Below are 15,434 nucleotides of genomic sequence, written 5' to 3'. Positions count from 1 at the left end.
GCATTTTTATTTATGATAGTATGTTCTCTTTGTAATGTATACATTCTTCTACACAAAATGTTTGAATTTTACTGCTAGAAATATATGAATAGTTAGCCTATTTATACTGAGGGGTTGCCAAAATATCAACACCCCAGCCTGAGTGTTTTGCACTGTAGAATAGAAAACTAACACCAAAAAGAAGAATAAGAAAATAAAAGAACAGTGATTAAAACAGTTTTACTAATTGGTAAATATACCAATTTTTCCACAAGTTAGTTTGGCCTAATGTTTGGCTGTACATGGAAACAATTATGTTTTAACAATGGCGTCAAAAGCTTTTCAAAGACCACTTTGTTTCATTGTTGTTATTTGGCTGATTGATACCAGATAGCATTTCCACAGTTGTTTCTACTTTGAATGAGAGTATCACAGTTATGTGGAAAATTGATTGGATGGATAAACCCATTCCTAACTGCTAAACAAAAGAAACAAAAACAACAATTGCCTTTTTGATTATGTTTCTTCTTCAAATATTAATAAGTCTATGAGTACATTAGCACAAGGCCCTCAATCATAAAAGTATGTCTTGATAAATGTTTACTGGCCAAATAAGAGGGAGTCAGATGGCCTTTAGTGAATAGCAGGTCCGTCATATGCATTATTCATCTTCACTTGGATATGTCATTATGCCCATTTCCCCTTTCCGTTTTTATCATTAGTAGACTACTGAAGTATAAGAAGAAAAAGATCAATAGTTACAGGCTGAAGGAGAGAGTCATCATCTTGTGAAGTAACGATAGCCCACACTGTGAATGAAACGGCCTTTGGTTGTCTCGGAAATCAGAAGAACTCGATGTCAGCGGAATTTCCTCAGGTTTGAGGTTCATTTGAAGTGTTACAGCACTGGCCCACAGGATGAATTAATGACAATCCCTCAAGCTGTCAGGGATTTGTCTTGCGGTTAGACTGAGTTATAGGCTTGTGGTTCTAGAGCAGCTTTTCTTCCCCTTGCTTCTACGGATGTGCTGTATGTGCTGTTATTTCATATACGTGATTTTGGTTTGCTGAACGTGTGCATATCCAGAGCATAAGACTTCCTTGAGGTGAATGGAATCTGTTTCAGGGGGTGTGGTTATTTTTAAAATAATTACTTTCACTGACTGATAAATATAAAGAAAATAATTATATGTATTTTAATCTCTATTAGTAAAGGTGGCAATATACAGTATGCTCTAAATGCATTCACTGAATGCACAGCACACTGAATGTAATAATATTTTATTCCCATGCCTATAGGAGGGGCTGTTAGAATGCAGATGTCAGTGCTATGGACACATAAGGCCCTTGCAACAGTCAGAGATGTTATAGTTTATCCTTGGCTGCACCAGTGCCACTGTTATTGTTGTAAGAACTTGCACTGCACACAGTGAGTAATAAGTTTAAGCTCACAACCACAATGTTATCTATGTTTTGGTCAGTTTCAGTCCGAATTCTTCTTTGTCCTTAATAAAATAATTATGTAAACCAGATTAATTTTGTTAGGACATCTAAAATTGGAAATTTGAAACATAACCATAATGTTCTAAAAAGGTTTTTCTCATTTTGCTGAGGCTTCCCTGACAGACTTCTGCTCAGAATTCTTGCAATCCAGGGATCACTCAAGATCTTCAGCCAAGTAACCCATGGAAAGGAAGCATAGAAAAGGAGTTAATAAAAAAGATCCTTCCCTGCTCAGCTGTCAAACATATAAGAGGGAGTAAAAATGCATCTGGGTTTGTCTTTCCCTTGGAAAGCCTGAAACTCTTTGAAATGTTTATTGTGCTGAAATGTGAAGTGGCCAAGTCAAGGTTTCCTCATACAGTTCACCGAAAGAAATGAAAATAAAAAATGGAACCATCCCTAATGATGTATCCTGATTACACTTTATGAGAGGCCATTTCTGAAAGAGTGATGAGACCAGCAGTAACTAATGCTGCTTTTACTAAATGTACCCATTTCTTTTAAAAGCTCTGATTACATTAAATTAAGGGTTCCTCTGCCAGGCCGATAATTAGAATCTCATTAGTATTTGTTGTTTCTGGAAAGGATGTGTGAATTTTTTTGGATAGTGAGTAATAAGGCTGTAAATATTTAGCTTCTCAAAAAATGTTAAGTATGAACATCTGGTCAGTCCCTCAATTCCAAGATGATGAATATAACTATTTCATGCTATACCTTCTTTTAATTCCAAATCAAAGCCAAAAATGGTGGGTAGTTTGTCTGGCGTGTTGTTGAATAATAAGGTGTGCTTTGCAGTGTAGTATTATGTGTTGGTTGGGGGAGGGGAGGGGGGGGGGGTCTTTTACCACATTTACTGCTATGCACCGGGGAATATTTCTCCTCCTCTGAACCCAAGTGCTTCTGTTGGTGTTTTGTTTCTTAAGCACTTGTTTGTTTGAGGAACAGGATGACCTTGCTCTTTCATTCCTGCTTGAAGGAATCAGTTTACCACCTAGGGAGTACTTATGTGATAATTCTGTCACATCAAATATTTAACATTAAAAGACAGATCAGCAGGCCCTGGTAAAGCTCATCAGGAAGTTCTGCTCAACTCCATCCAGGGACAATTAGTGTCTTTTGATCTGGGCCTCATGCAGAGCCCTTCCATTCTGTCAACAGTAGTTAGTGGTGCTAAAGCGATGTGCTGAAAATCTATATCAGGGAGTGGAGTGGAGAGCATTCTTCTTCTGCTCGGACCAGAAGCGTAGCTGTCTAACCTGGCGTCGTTGTGTTCTATTCTTTCTATTGCCAATATTCTTTTACACCATCACTGAAATTTATTATTTTATGTGTGTGTCGTCAACCACTTGATGCTTTTTTTGGCGCACAGTGGAAGTTAGCATGTGGTGTTTAGGGTTTGTGAGTGGAAGGTTGCAGTTTCATTGATTTTTCATACTTCTGTACTCGTTCATTATTTGGCTCCAGTAAAAAAAACTACAGTTTGTGCTTCTCTAAGAAAATTACAAATCATTTTTGTATTCTTAGATTAACCCCACTTGGGTAAACTGCATTTCCCCAAACTGGATAATAAATCTTTAGAAAGTCACCACCACACAAGAAGAATTATATCCACTGATTATTCATTTTTTCATTGTGTCTTCAGTCTTATGACCCTTATTGATCACTCTGGGTAAATGTAAAATAATTAATGTAACTTATAAGTGATAAAATAACCAATAATTATGACTTGTAATATGCGGCATAGATGTCGGCCATTCATCCATTGTCAGTGTACACACCCTGTGGACGTTTACAGTAAGGTGCAATCAGACAGGTCTGGCTCTGGTACCACACCCTAGACAAGAAGCCAGTAATGCATTTTTCAAATTGTGTTTTGACATTTTACAATCTGAGGCGTCCAGCATGCAGTTACGTGACAACATTAGCCGGGACATGAGACTGACACCTTATCATTCATAACATTTTTCACAAAAAATTCTGTATTGCATTTTTAAAAATTGTAACTATAATAACATTTAGTGCTGTTACGGTACCTTCGTAGCTCCTCACAGATGTTCTTGTTCCATTACGTGATGCACGAGACAAACTGAATGCCTCCATATAGTATGAACCACATTTTTAACAGTCAGCACTAAATTTTGAATTAGATATCATAATCACATTTAAATGCATAATGCATCCCCTAAATACCACTCTAAACAAATAATCTGTAAACAGACTAAGAAGTTTATATCCAGGTATTGGGTAACTTCATTTAAGTGATGTGTATCATTTTCTTTTCCTATACATGATGGTTTAGGGAAGGGTTTACTTGAAATCCTACACCAATTAAGCAGGATGATTTTTGCTGAAGGAAGCACATTGCTCAGTTTATTAATGTGAATTAAAATAAATTGGATGCACATTAGTTTGGACAAAATGGTAGCGGAAGTTTCGCTGTAGAGGCCATTCACTGGCTTTGCAGAAACGACTCCTCTCAGCCTTATGACTGCGATCCATCTCTCTTCTGAGGTTTGTGAAATGATATTCTGCTCTTAGCTTTGTTTAGTAACCTGAGCACCTCGCTGCTTAAGTTGTTGTCATTATTGTGAGGAACTACTGATGCTCTGGAAGGGTCAGTTGCTGTATATGTGGAAGACATTGCTCATTCCAGGGTATACAGTATATTTTAAAAATACTTCTCATAGCGAGAAAAGGTAAATTATCCACTTTTGAAATCATTATCCTCATATAGCTTTATCCATAATGTGAGTGTTGTTTTGACAAGCTGGTAATTCTCATTATCACTCAAACTTGGACCAGTTGCATAACAAAGAATATTTACCCTATCGTTCATATTCATATGTGGACTGTAATATGGCTATATGAGAGAAAAAACTTGTGCATGGGTGAACAAAATTTTGTGAATACTAATCGGACACACTTGTCCTCTCATGGCCACTCAACATAAAACATATAAAGACTGATATATAAATAAAATATACCTTGATGGGAAGGAAATATAATTCTGTGGGAAATAGTGTGGGAAATACAGAAGACGACGCTGAATTTCTGTAATCCAATGAAACGACCATTTGTGTGGAAGGCAATCCATACACCGACTGCACTGGAGTCACCTGACTTATGTAGCCTGCTGCAGGACCATGGACAGCGCAACTATGGGTCTTTTTCAGAGAGATCTCAATTTTGTGTAAACTTTTCAGAGCCATTTTGCTTCCCTTGAGCCTCATACTTTAGTTACCAATCACTGTTAAGTGACCTATCCCAGTGTAGGTAGATGGTAGCACTGGTATTAGGAGCGCACACATTTCCATTGGCACTCTAAGGGTAGTGGCATGACGGGTTAACAGATGAACTGGTTACCTGTAAGACGATGGGGGAGAGCGTGATGGCCAGTCCTGATGCTTGATGGCTTGAATCCAGAGTGGAGAACTAGCAGCACGTTGGTGAAGAATTGTTTTGTTAGCCATTTTTTGTGAAAGACATTTTGTGTTTTGCGTACGGGGGTTCCAGACAGTGTTGACACTTTTGGGAAATATCTGTAGTTTTTTAGGGGTGATGTTAGGACAACTGGCTTTCCATTGAGTTGCAAAGTACGATTAGGATGCTTGATAAGTGGCAGTTTTATGGCCTCAGTACCATTTTGTTTTCCATTTTGTATATTTTTGGGTTTTCATTTTATCATTTCATGAGAAAATAGACCTGAAGCTGGAACCATCAGATCAGGTGAATCAGCTTCCACTCACCTGTTTTGTGTTTGGGACCGTAGCTCAAAACATTTCCTTCACTTTCAAAACAAATTGTGATGTCTCAGCCTACATGCTCTTCATCGGACAAAATAACCTAATAAACACTTTTATGCTGAGAGCAGTATACAGCCTGCAGACTCTACTTCATCTGTCATATTTAGCTAGCAAGCATGCAGCAATTCTACTGTAGTGGAAGCAGTGGGTGTAAAATCACTGTGGAGATGCTGAAGACAGGAGTGTCCATTTCCAGAGTCTTCCAAAACATTTGTGTGAACTGGCTGGGAATATTCTACCAAAAAATATCTTTAGCAGTCTTGTTTTTGCACAAATTCCAGTACTGTTCCTACGCTTGCAGAGTGACCATACCCAGACCTTAAATGTGCATCTACGAAGCATCGTAAAGAAAACCCTCCTTTCCAGTGCTGCAGTTTAAAATGCAAGGGGTGGGGGGTGGAGGGTGGAGGGTGGAGGGTGGAGGGGGGGGGGGGTGGCTAGAGGTCCCAGGCTGCTGGGGTCATCAGTACAGTGTTTAAAAGCTTTATCCCCCGAATTGCCCTGTGAAAGGAAATACTCAGGGCAGACGAGTAAACAGCCTTCAATAATGCATGCCCTCATTGGCCAGTCCGGTCCCCTGGTGAGGTGGGGGGGGGCGCTCGTAAACGTTCTAGGATGTGATGGTACATGCCAGATGATGCCAGGAAAACGGTACATTCCAGATGAAATCAGGTGATCGCTCGGCTTTACACACTGTGCAGATCTGAGATCAATGCTCTTAACACAGAAACGTAATTATGATGATCACGTTTGTTATAGGTATTGCCTGTACACAACATCATTGAGTGTGTGATAAAGAAACAGAATGCAGAAGTTAAACAATGGTAAATACAAAGCAAAGAGGTAGGTTGATAAATTTGTACTCAGCAAAACATTTATTTTAGCAATTACAAAAATGGTTTCACCTACAGCATGAAAAAATGCAAATTTTGCCATTATATTAACTGTCAGCCCCTTTTAACAAATGCAATTTCACTGGTTTACGTGTTATTTTCATGGAATTGATTTTTTGCTGCTGGATATGAACTGAAACAGTCCGAGTCACTCAAGGCTGCAATAGTAGTTAAGACCCCCTTCCCCAGCCCCTTTTATTTATATCCAAACCAGTTAATGCCTTTACAGTTTGATTAGTTATCCAGTTATTGTTTATCATAAAAGTTATTTTATTACTATAGCCTACACTAGCAAGGCTGAACATCATTCATATTGAATAACAATTATTTTGTCATTGACAAGACATTCAAGTTTATCAATTGACAGTAAATAAAAAAGGATTTTACTGTCTGATCAGGATTTTGAAAATTAGATTCAGCTGCTGTAATCTTGATATTTCATTATTTTACTGTGTTGGAATTAAATGAAAGCTTTGTCCAGTCCTTCAGTGCAAATTAGACATGTTACACCATGTGTCAGGTCAATCCCAGGTAATTACTAAATATATGTTTGGACTTGGACTATGCCAATACCCAAGCTGATCATAAAATTTAATAAACATAAACCTGATTATTTTATTTTGAAAAGATGGTACAATGTATTTATTATCGGATCACAATATCAAATCCCTACTTTCTACGCGCACAGGAATCAGACAGGAAAAATGAATGTCTGTATATCACATTTGCACAGAATGAAGCATAAAATGCTTGAAGTATGTCCATATTGACATTGAAAGTGCTGGTGTGGATTTCACAACAAATCAATATCTGAAGCAGTCTACAGACATAATTGTTTTTACACCTTCGGTTTTCATCGAATCAAACACATTTTTCCCCCAGTTTCCCACACTTGAAACACTCGTGGAGGTCCCTCTCTGATTACACTCTGAGTCATGTTCCTTTCAAAAGAAAAAAAACAACAAAAAACCTGTGCTCTCCTCAGTGTTTTACTATTGATGACACATACTGTAAGGCATTAATATAACATATTGCCGGTGTATAAAAGCTTAGGCACTAGATGCCAATGCAGTACACACTCTGCACAGTGTTAAGTCCTGCTGTGGAAGAATCTGTCTTACAAGGCTCTGTCTGCCTTGCTGTGTTCAGGCCTAACAAAAGACTGCAATTGCTATTAACTTGCAATATGCTGTATAACTATATGAAGTGAGTATGTTCGTGTTTGAGCTGGCTAGTGAAATGTTTGGAGACATTTGCTATTTACCACAATACTTACTATGTTTTTATTTTTTTATTTTGCAATGTCATACATTAAAATGGTTCCCAGCTTAATGCACAATGTATGAAGATATGTTAAATGTCACAATATGAAGCACATATTACAATTTCACATTCTTTAATATAGTCACAGACTGCCTACATGTAAGCCCTCTTTGATAAACATCCAGTCATACATTCCATGTATCGTTGTTTTGTATGTCAACATCAATTGACTTGTAAATGTTTGTTTCCCTCTAAGACAATTTGCCTAGTATTTTCAATAATGGTAATATTCCCATATCACTTTTCCACAAGGTACATGGTATCAGTACTGATGATTTATACATATTTACCTTAGATAAAAAGGGGGATGTGTATCCTAATCCAGACTGTTTATAATAAAATGGTAACAAGAATCTTAAATGCCAGGAAGTGCTTTGTAGCTTTGTTCAGTGCATTTATCAGAAAGACTTGACACACAGAATGACAGCGAGTTCCTGGCTGTAATAGTTGGCACCAGATATTTCAAAATGAACTCAATAGTCAGTTACATATAATCAATAACATACATTGTAGAACATAAAAAAGACATTTTAAACGCTAATGCAGTTTTGTGATTGGAATCATCCTTTATTGTGACCATTCATCTTAGTTGGCAGTTGATTATGAGGTCTGCTTTACTTGTTTTTATTGATTGTAAAGAGAATGCTGTACTGTTTATGTGCGTGTGTGTGTGCGTGTGTGTGTATGTGTGTAAGTGGGGTTGTACCCGTTCACAACACCACAAGGTTCATAATTTATAAATATCTTATTTTAATTTCAACCCACACACTCATCAGTTGTAGTGACCTTATCGTTACAAATAATTACTGGATATCATAATATCATCATCAGGTTCATGGGCAGATAGTTATCACTCTATATACACTTGAGGTTATGGCTCTTAAATGTGTGTGTTGATTTAAGAAACTGAGTTCTCAGGGAGTTCTGATTCACCATGATGGTAAAGATGAGTACCCGGACTCTACTGGAGTCAGGGTAGGCCTTGATGCAGCCTGAACTGATGTCACATAAGTAGCAGAGATGCCTGGAGACTGACAATGGGCTGTACCAACTGAACAGAACCATGGAACCACACTGATAACGTGCCACTTTTGTGATCTGGATTGTGAGAAATTATTTGTCAGAATGAAAATGCATTGACGTTAAATTTCCCAAAAAAGAGCAGGGTATTAAGCATCTGGGTCCACCCACCGTCATCCAGAAAAATATGCATCACAGTCTTGATTGAAAAAATCTGAATATTCTATTTGCTTCTGAAACATCCCCCAGCACCTAATCCCACAACTAAGCAATTGATTAATAATTGACAAAGGATACCATATAGTATCCATGAATCTAAAAAAGAGAAATCAACAGAAAATAATGCTTTTACCTTGCATTTATTAGTGAGATAGCAGGCCAGCTGCCATAAACCATCTCATTTTCTTGTGGATTAGTCCTTTACAAATTTAGGCCTCGATCCAATGTCCTGTTGGATTGGGGCTCCAACTTCAATGCACTTTGTCCCTTAATTTTTAGTAATTCATTTTAAGAAGGAAACAAATTGTTAACCCCCATAGAAGGCATTGTAAATTTCAATGATCAGCAAACTTATAAGGCAGGATATTAAACAAAATATTTCCTTGAGTGGATTAGAGCTGAATTAAAGACGGTTTGATCTGCAGAACTGCAAGCCTGCTGAGTGGAGCTCGCCACACTGACACATGCTACACCAGAAATAAACGGAGGAGGGGCTTGCCAATTCACTGGCTAATGCTGTTCCTGTGCCATGCCATTAATGTGTCATGCCATGTAGACCTTTTCAGTCCCCTGTGGATAAAAGTGCCTGCCAAATAAATGAACAAATTAACAATTATTAAAATCCTAATAAAGACCAATGGATAATTAATCTAATTAATGCATATGAATATCTATGGGTAGGACTGCCTAATCATACAATGGGACACAAAGAACTGAAAAACAAGGAAGGGATCCACAAATAATTAGACTGGACAAATGTCTTTACTGGACATGGCATTATTCCTGGCTGAAAGTGGATGTTTTTTGGAAAAATAAATAAAATTGGGTGGGAAAAAAGGTATTTTTAAAGGTTAATGATAGTCCTTGATTGAATGATTATGGTGGGTTCTTGAGGTCCATCAAGCCTCACTCTCAGTGCTGGTCCACAGCTGTCTGTGTAAAGGCACCCTAGTCCAGGCAATCAAAGCTCCTGCCACAATTATATCATCATTAAAAGGAAGGAGGGTGTGACCACCAGCTGATAATTTGGATACATAAAGGAAATCATTTTCCATTGTTTTTCGCAGCAGGAAACAAACTTTTCCCTCAGGAACAGGTTGCAGACAACAAAACATTTAGTCATGGCCCTTCCCAACTTTGCCTCCAGTCATAAAATGAAGATGTATTATTTTACTGCCATAAACAGTTCATTGCACTTTGACAGGAAATAAAATAACTCAATATCCATAAAGTATGACTTGGTTCAATGCACACTGTGCGCTGTCATTTCGCAAATGTGGTTGTGCTCAGAATGGAGCAAAAAGACGTTGATGAAAGCAAATGATGGCGAGAATAAAACTAGATGAACTCTACCAAAATATAATCTAAGGTTGAACACTTTTTACCAAAATGTAACAGATCAACCCATCTACAGTAATAAACATAGCTCGGGCGATAACTTGATTCTTTATGAATTGGATTAATTTGCATTGAGATTTTTCCGTTTTGCTTTTAAGATTATTAAATGCCAGTGCCACAATTTCTACATTTACGTTCTTTGAGGAAATAAAACGTGAAACAGATAACATTTACTTGTATTTCTAACAGCTTATGAGGAGTCGCATGAAACATATGACGTTGCATAGGTATGGTATGAAAATTACCCATATGTTTTAGGAAATATGCTGAGGTATTGACATAGATAGGGTTACACGTTGGCCTGCATGATTATTATATTTCTAGAATCGTAGAAATACATTTATGGTGATAACTGCTTATTATTATTAGCGGTTTTTTTTGCATTCATTTACATATTTACGGTAGGTATCCTGTGAGCAGCCACATCATCGACAGATGGCGCTGTTGTACAATCTCTTATTGTACCGTAGCAAAGAACCCGTCGAATAGCCTACAGTTCGGTCTTGAAGGGCCTACACAGTAGAGTCGAATCTCCTTTTCCTTTTCAGACTGGCCTCGATAGCTTAAATATAGCTATAATCTCCTCTTATAGCACGTTATTTATGGAAACAGAAAACAAATCTAATGTTAGCCTACTACTGTGTCAATTTAAATAGATTCCTGATAATTATGAATTCAAAGTGTATGCTCTATTAAAGGCTTTTCTGTTTCTTAAAGTGTACATTATTTCTATCAAATATATTATGATTATCTTTAGGCACTATATAAATAAAATGATGTACAAACGACAGCAGAAATACTAACAAAACCTAAGTTCACAAGCAATTTTTATTAACCGTTGCATACCGCCCAATGTGCAACTCTGGAATCTGTATTTTTTTTTTTTTTGTCATGTTGCGCTATTTACGCAGGGTTTAGCCTATTAATTTAATTCCGTTCTCCCGTTTTCATGATTTTTGAGATGTAAAACGAATGAACATATAACATGTTTACAGAAACTACGAGTATCCATCAAATTTGGATACCAACATGCAATGCCAAAATATCCCCAAAAATCTACAATAAATGCCATTGCCATATTCTATACATGTCAGTGCTGTTACTAAAGACTCACCCCCGAATTTTCAGGGGTTAAGATTTCTGACCCGAGGAGCCCACTGAATTAGGCAGTCCCGCCCGCGGCACGCGCCTGGGTGGGGAAAACTGTTGAGCGCAGGAAACGGTTCCACCTCCTGCTCACTCTCACTGGGGCCACGTCTCCAGTGTCGGAGTTTAGACTGACTTCTGAATGGTTACACAGTTTGTCAGTTACAGGGTGGTCCTGACAAGTGCTCATTGATTGAGGAAGGACTGCGGTCCGGTTAGATGAAGCGCGAAAGCAGGTGCGAGTGCACGGCTGCGTCAACTTGAGTGGCTGTTCCAGTGCACTGTGAGGAGTTGCAGTTTCTTCAGCAGAAATAACTGCGAGTGCTTGATGCTAGACCGACTGCGCCGTGCCCGGCTTCTTCTGCGCTGCGGTGCTGAGTTCGGGATTCAGGACGACAGTTATGACTAGAAAACTTGTTCACCGCTGTCCTTGATCGTATCTTTGCTTCGAAGTGTCAGAACTTACATCCCAGAGCAGCGCAGAAAGTAAAAAAAACTCACACTGAATGCCAGCCTTTTGACGGTAACAGAGGAGGGAGGTTTTTTTAAATGTTACATTATGGGCTGTCCAAACGCATGCACAGACTGAAGAGAGGCGATTAATGGGTCGTCAGGAACATTTTGCTGGACTGATGTGCTGCTGTAAAAGCGGGATGTAAAGCGAAAGAGGCCGGAAAATGCCATCTTATGTGGAGTTCGGAAAAGGCTGGACTTGAAGCGAACGGAGATTTAAAACATTTGAACGAGAGCACATTTTCTTTAGAAACGTTGCTGTATGTTTGATTTGCAGAGAGGACCCCAAAGAGATGGCTTCTCAGGTTGTATGTGGATTGATCTTCAGATTACTTCTCCCAATATGTCTAGCAGTAGGTAAGTTGGCATTGCGTTTCGCCTAAAGCCTGATACCGTGTGTACGTGAATATTAGTGACAGCGACATGCCACAATTGAACGTCCGAAGTTTTTAGGTTTAATGAATTAATGTCAGTGTTCACAAGAATTAAGTTCGGAAAGAGAGACTGCCTGAGAATACGCTTTTATAAAATTCTTCCTCTTAATAATAATAATAATAATAATAATAATAATAATACCTTGATAAATGAATACATATTAAAGAATAAATTAAGAAAGTAGCAGTAGCCTACTACTTGTTTCTGCCACTAATACTAGGTCTAAACTTGATTTTACTAAGTTATCATAGTTCGTTTCTCATTTGAACAGTTTCAAATGAGATATATGAGGGCAACATTGACTTGATAGTAATGGGACGATTGAAAACGGTATGAGTTGTACGAAGTCATATACACGTAGATAAACCACGATGAAATAACACGACGGTGACGTAATAATCCACATCTTTTGTATTTTCTGTTGCCATAGGTATGGAATGCATCTAACCTTGTGAACTGGACAGTTTAATTACATTTTAAAATATTGACAAAATGACTATTACTAATATTCTAGTATAATACTACAAGAATGTCACAACCCACAATAAAGTCAGCCAAATGTTTAATACTGATAATGACCATGATAATTCTGATGTGTATTATTGTTACAATGCCTACTACTACATATTATTATTATTATTATTATTATTATTATTATTATTATTATTATTATTTTTACAGCTCTAACCATGGTCTAAAATTATTGTGTGTAGGCTGCAATTCCATTTTTGAATGAAGGGTCAACTACGGTTGATATTATTTTTTTAATGAAGTAGGCCTACTGCGGTTAAACACCTCAGAACATCAGATGGCGTGAAGATGAGTTCCAACTTTTCATTTCAGCTGTTATGTAGCCACAACCTCAGTTTAAACTGAAGATTTGAGTGGTTGCAACCTTCGACATTCCATGCCTCAAAGTTCATGCGCATCAGCAACGTCGAATTTCTCGAAATGGTTTCAATATCTGATCAGTGTAAGGACACAAAAGTTTAGTAGTAGATAATAGCAAAAACATATATTTTTCAACCATATAATTAGTTAATTTTCAACCATATAATTAGTTAATTTTAAAATCGGAGATGGGTAAAATAAATCTCAGAAAAACCACACCATTTTTTGTTTTTAATTTACTTTTCTCGGCAGGAAATTATATTTATCCGTATCCTCGTAAATGTTATCATTTGTTGTTAATAAATAGGTAGTGTAAACAGCATGTGTTCCATGCGATTAGAGTAGGTTGGCGTTGTATTTTCGGTTGTAAGGACACAAAAGAACCTAACAGCGCTGAGTGACAGATTGACATTTTCGGAACTGAAGTCTTGACTTCCAGCAAACCCCTACCGAAGATACATTGCTGTGCATACTACTTTAAACTATTTTAGCAAACTGCAAATCAAAAAAGCATATGTTATTAATTAATACAAGGTCCGCGGTCTGACAAATTTAATTAAGCGAGCTATTGACCGTAAACAAGGCTGGTTAGGTCTATGCCAATGTAAGAGTTGACCAGCGCTCGTTAGCCGAAATAGGTAGCTAACTGTTCAATGAATATTTATTTCCGTTTGATCTGAGTTGGAAATGTAGTTAATTTCTAACATACAACTTTTCACATTGCTGTTAGCCGAGGTCATATCTTGGCATTCCTGTGATAGGACTATCCATGTGTTTCAGAGTAGCTGAGAGATAGTAGTTCAAGAGTCCTATTAGGACTGTCCGTAAATTATGTTTCTATTGTTGAATTATTCAGATGTACTTGGCTACTGTTACATAAGTCCACACTGTATGCCTTAGTACCATTAGAAGAACACCATAGTATCTGAAATTTCCTTGGCAACTTTTTTTTCTTGTAGATTCTTTTAATGTTCTGTCAGCTTATTGAAATCGAATGCATGGCGTGCATGGAAAATAAAACGGTGGATAGGAATCTTTCTCGCGCTGCAAATTCTAATGGAGGCAGGTCTGTGCTAAAATACTTCCTTCAGACGGACGCCTCTCATTGTCTCTTAGAAAGTGAAATGGGGCAGTTGCAACATACAAGCGCAGTGAGTCTGAGCTGAACTTCCATCGGCCTTGAGACAGTCAGGATCGCCCCCACTTGCTTAAAGGCCCAGACGGCTGAAAGAGGCCTTGGTCTGCAACTTAATGAATTCATTCAGCCCTATTGGTGGTCTCCATCCTTACAAGTGTCAAATGGAGATCTTTCTTTTACAGTTAAATCTGATGACACAATTGGATTAATACATTCTACAGACTTGAGTAGGGACTTTACATAAGGTCTACACGGCTTTCAGATTGAGGGCATCAGTGTGAGTGAGTGAGGGGGAAGCCTACCTTTGGGGCGAGGCAGTAATAACTGTCCTTATAACCGCACCCAGAGCTCTCAGACATGCGAAGCGTGGTGTACGATGGCCTTGTCCGTGTTCTGTCCTTTGTTTCACGGCCACTGTAGCCCACGCTCATTGCGTCACAATCCAGCTTGGCAGGGCGTATTTTAGCCCTGGCTTAGTGATTCTGATGCACCATGAAACACAATTGCCACGGATATTCCTGTTTACATGATGATGAGTGTATCCCTAATTGTTCCTGTAAAGGACATGTGGAAAATGTCATAACTCTGCTTTTTGGGGAAGATGCTCACTTTTGCATTGTATTGTGTTATTTACTTCTTAAAAATAGCTTGTTGTGTTCTTATCTTCCGAAAGACTTGCTGTGGCGGTGCCTCCTTCTGTCCAGAAATCACAACATATTCATGATTTTCATTTTATGTACAGAGACAGAAATTGGTCTCGCAGTCACTGAACGCACATGACAACAAGCCAGTGAGCAAATTACGACCTAGGATTCGGTGAAAAATAGGATACATAAGTGTTTATTTCCAGGTAGGAGGTGTATGTATTGACTCCTTATTCCATTTAACTATGGAATATTGCATGTCTTTTACTAGTTCATAACTGGAATACTTGAATCAGAATATTAAGATCAGAATATTAGTGTGCACGTAAACATTCTCACTGTTCCCGGGCACTAGTGATGTTACTGTATGTCTGCACCCTTTCAATGTAAAAATTGTTTCACTGCGTAAACTGTTATAGTTTTTCTCCGACCTAATTGTTAAGCAGTTAATGGGTCTGCTGGTCTGATTATGTGTGCTTTCCTCTCTGTACTTTAAGGTAATAATTTGTAAGGTTACAGTCCAATTTAT

General features: G+C 38.0%; 1 protein-coding gene across 1 annotated transcript in view; it reads left to right on the top strand.

Annotated features, from left to right (window-relative positions):
- LOC135260981 (piezo-type mechanosensitive ion channel component 2-like) overlaps positions 1-15,434 on the top strand; it is a 92,504-nt gene that overhangs the window by 1,467 nt on the left and 75,603 nt on the right. The gene's annotated exons all lie outside the window — the stretch shown is intronic.

The sequence above is a fragment of the Anguilla rostrata genome, chromosome 8 (assembly GCF_018555375.3).
Source record: "Anguilla rostrata isolate EN2019 chromosome 8, ASM1855537v3, whole genome shotgun sequence".
Lineage (NCBI taxonomy): Eukaryota > Metazoa > Chordata > Actinopteri > Anguilliformes > Anguillidae > Anguilla > Anguilla rostrata.
This window is presented reverse-complemented; position numbering and strand designations above follow the sequence as displayed.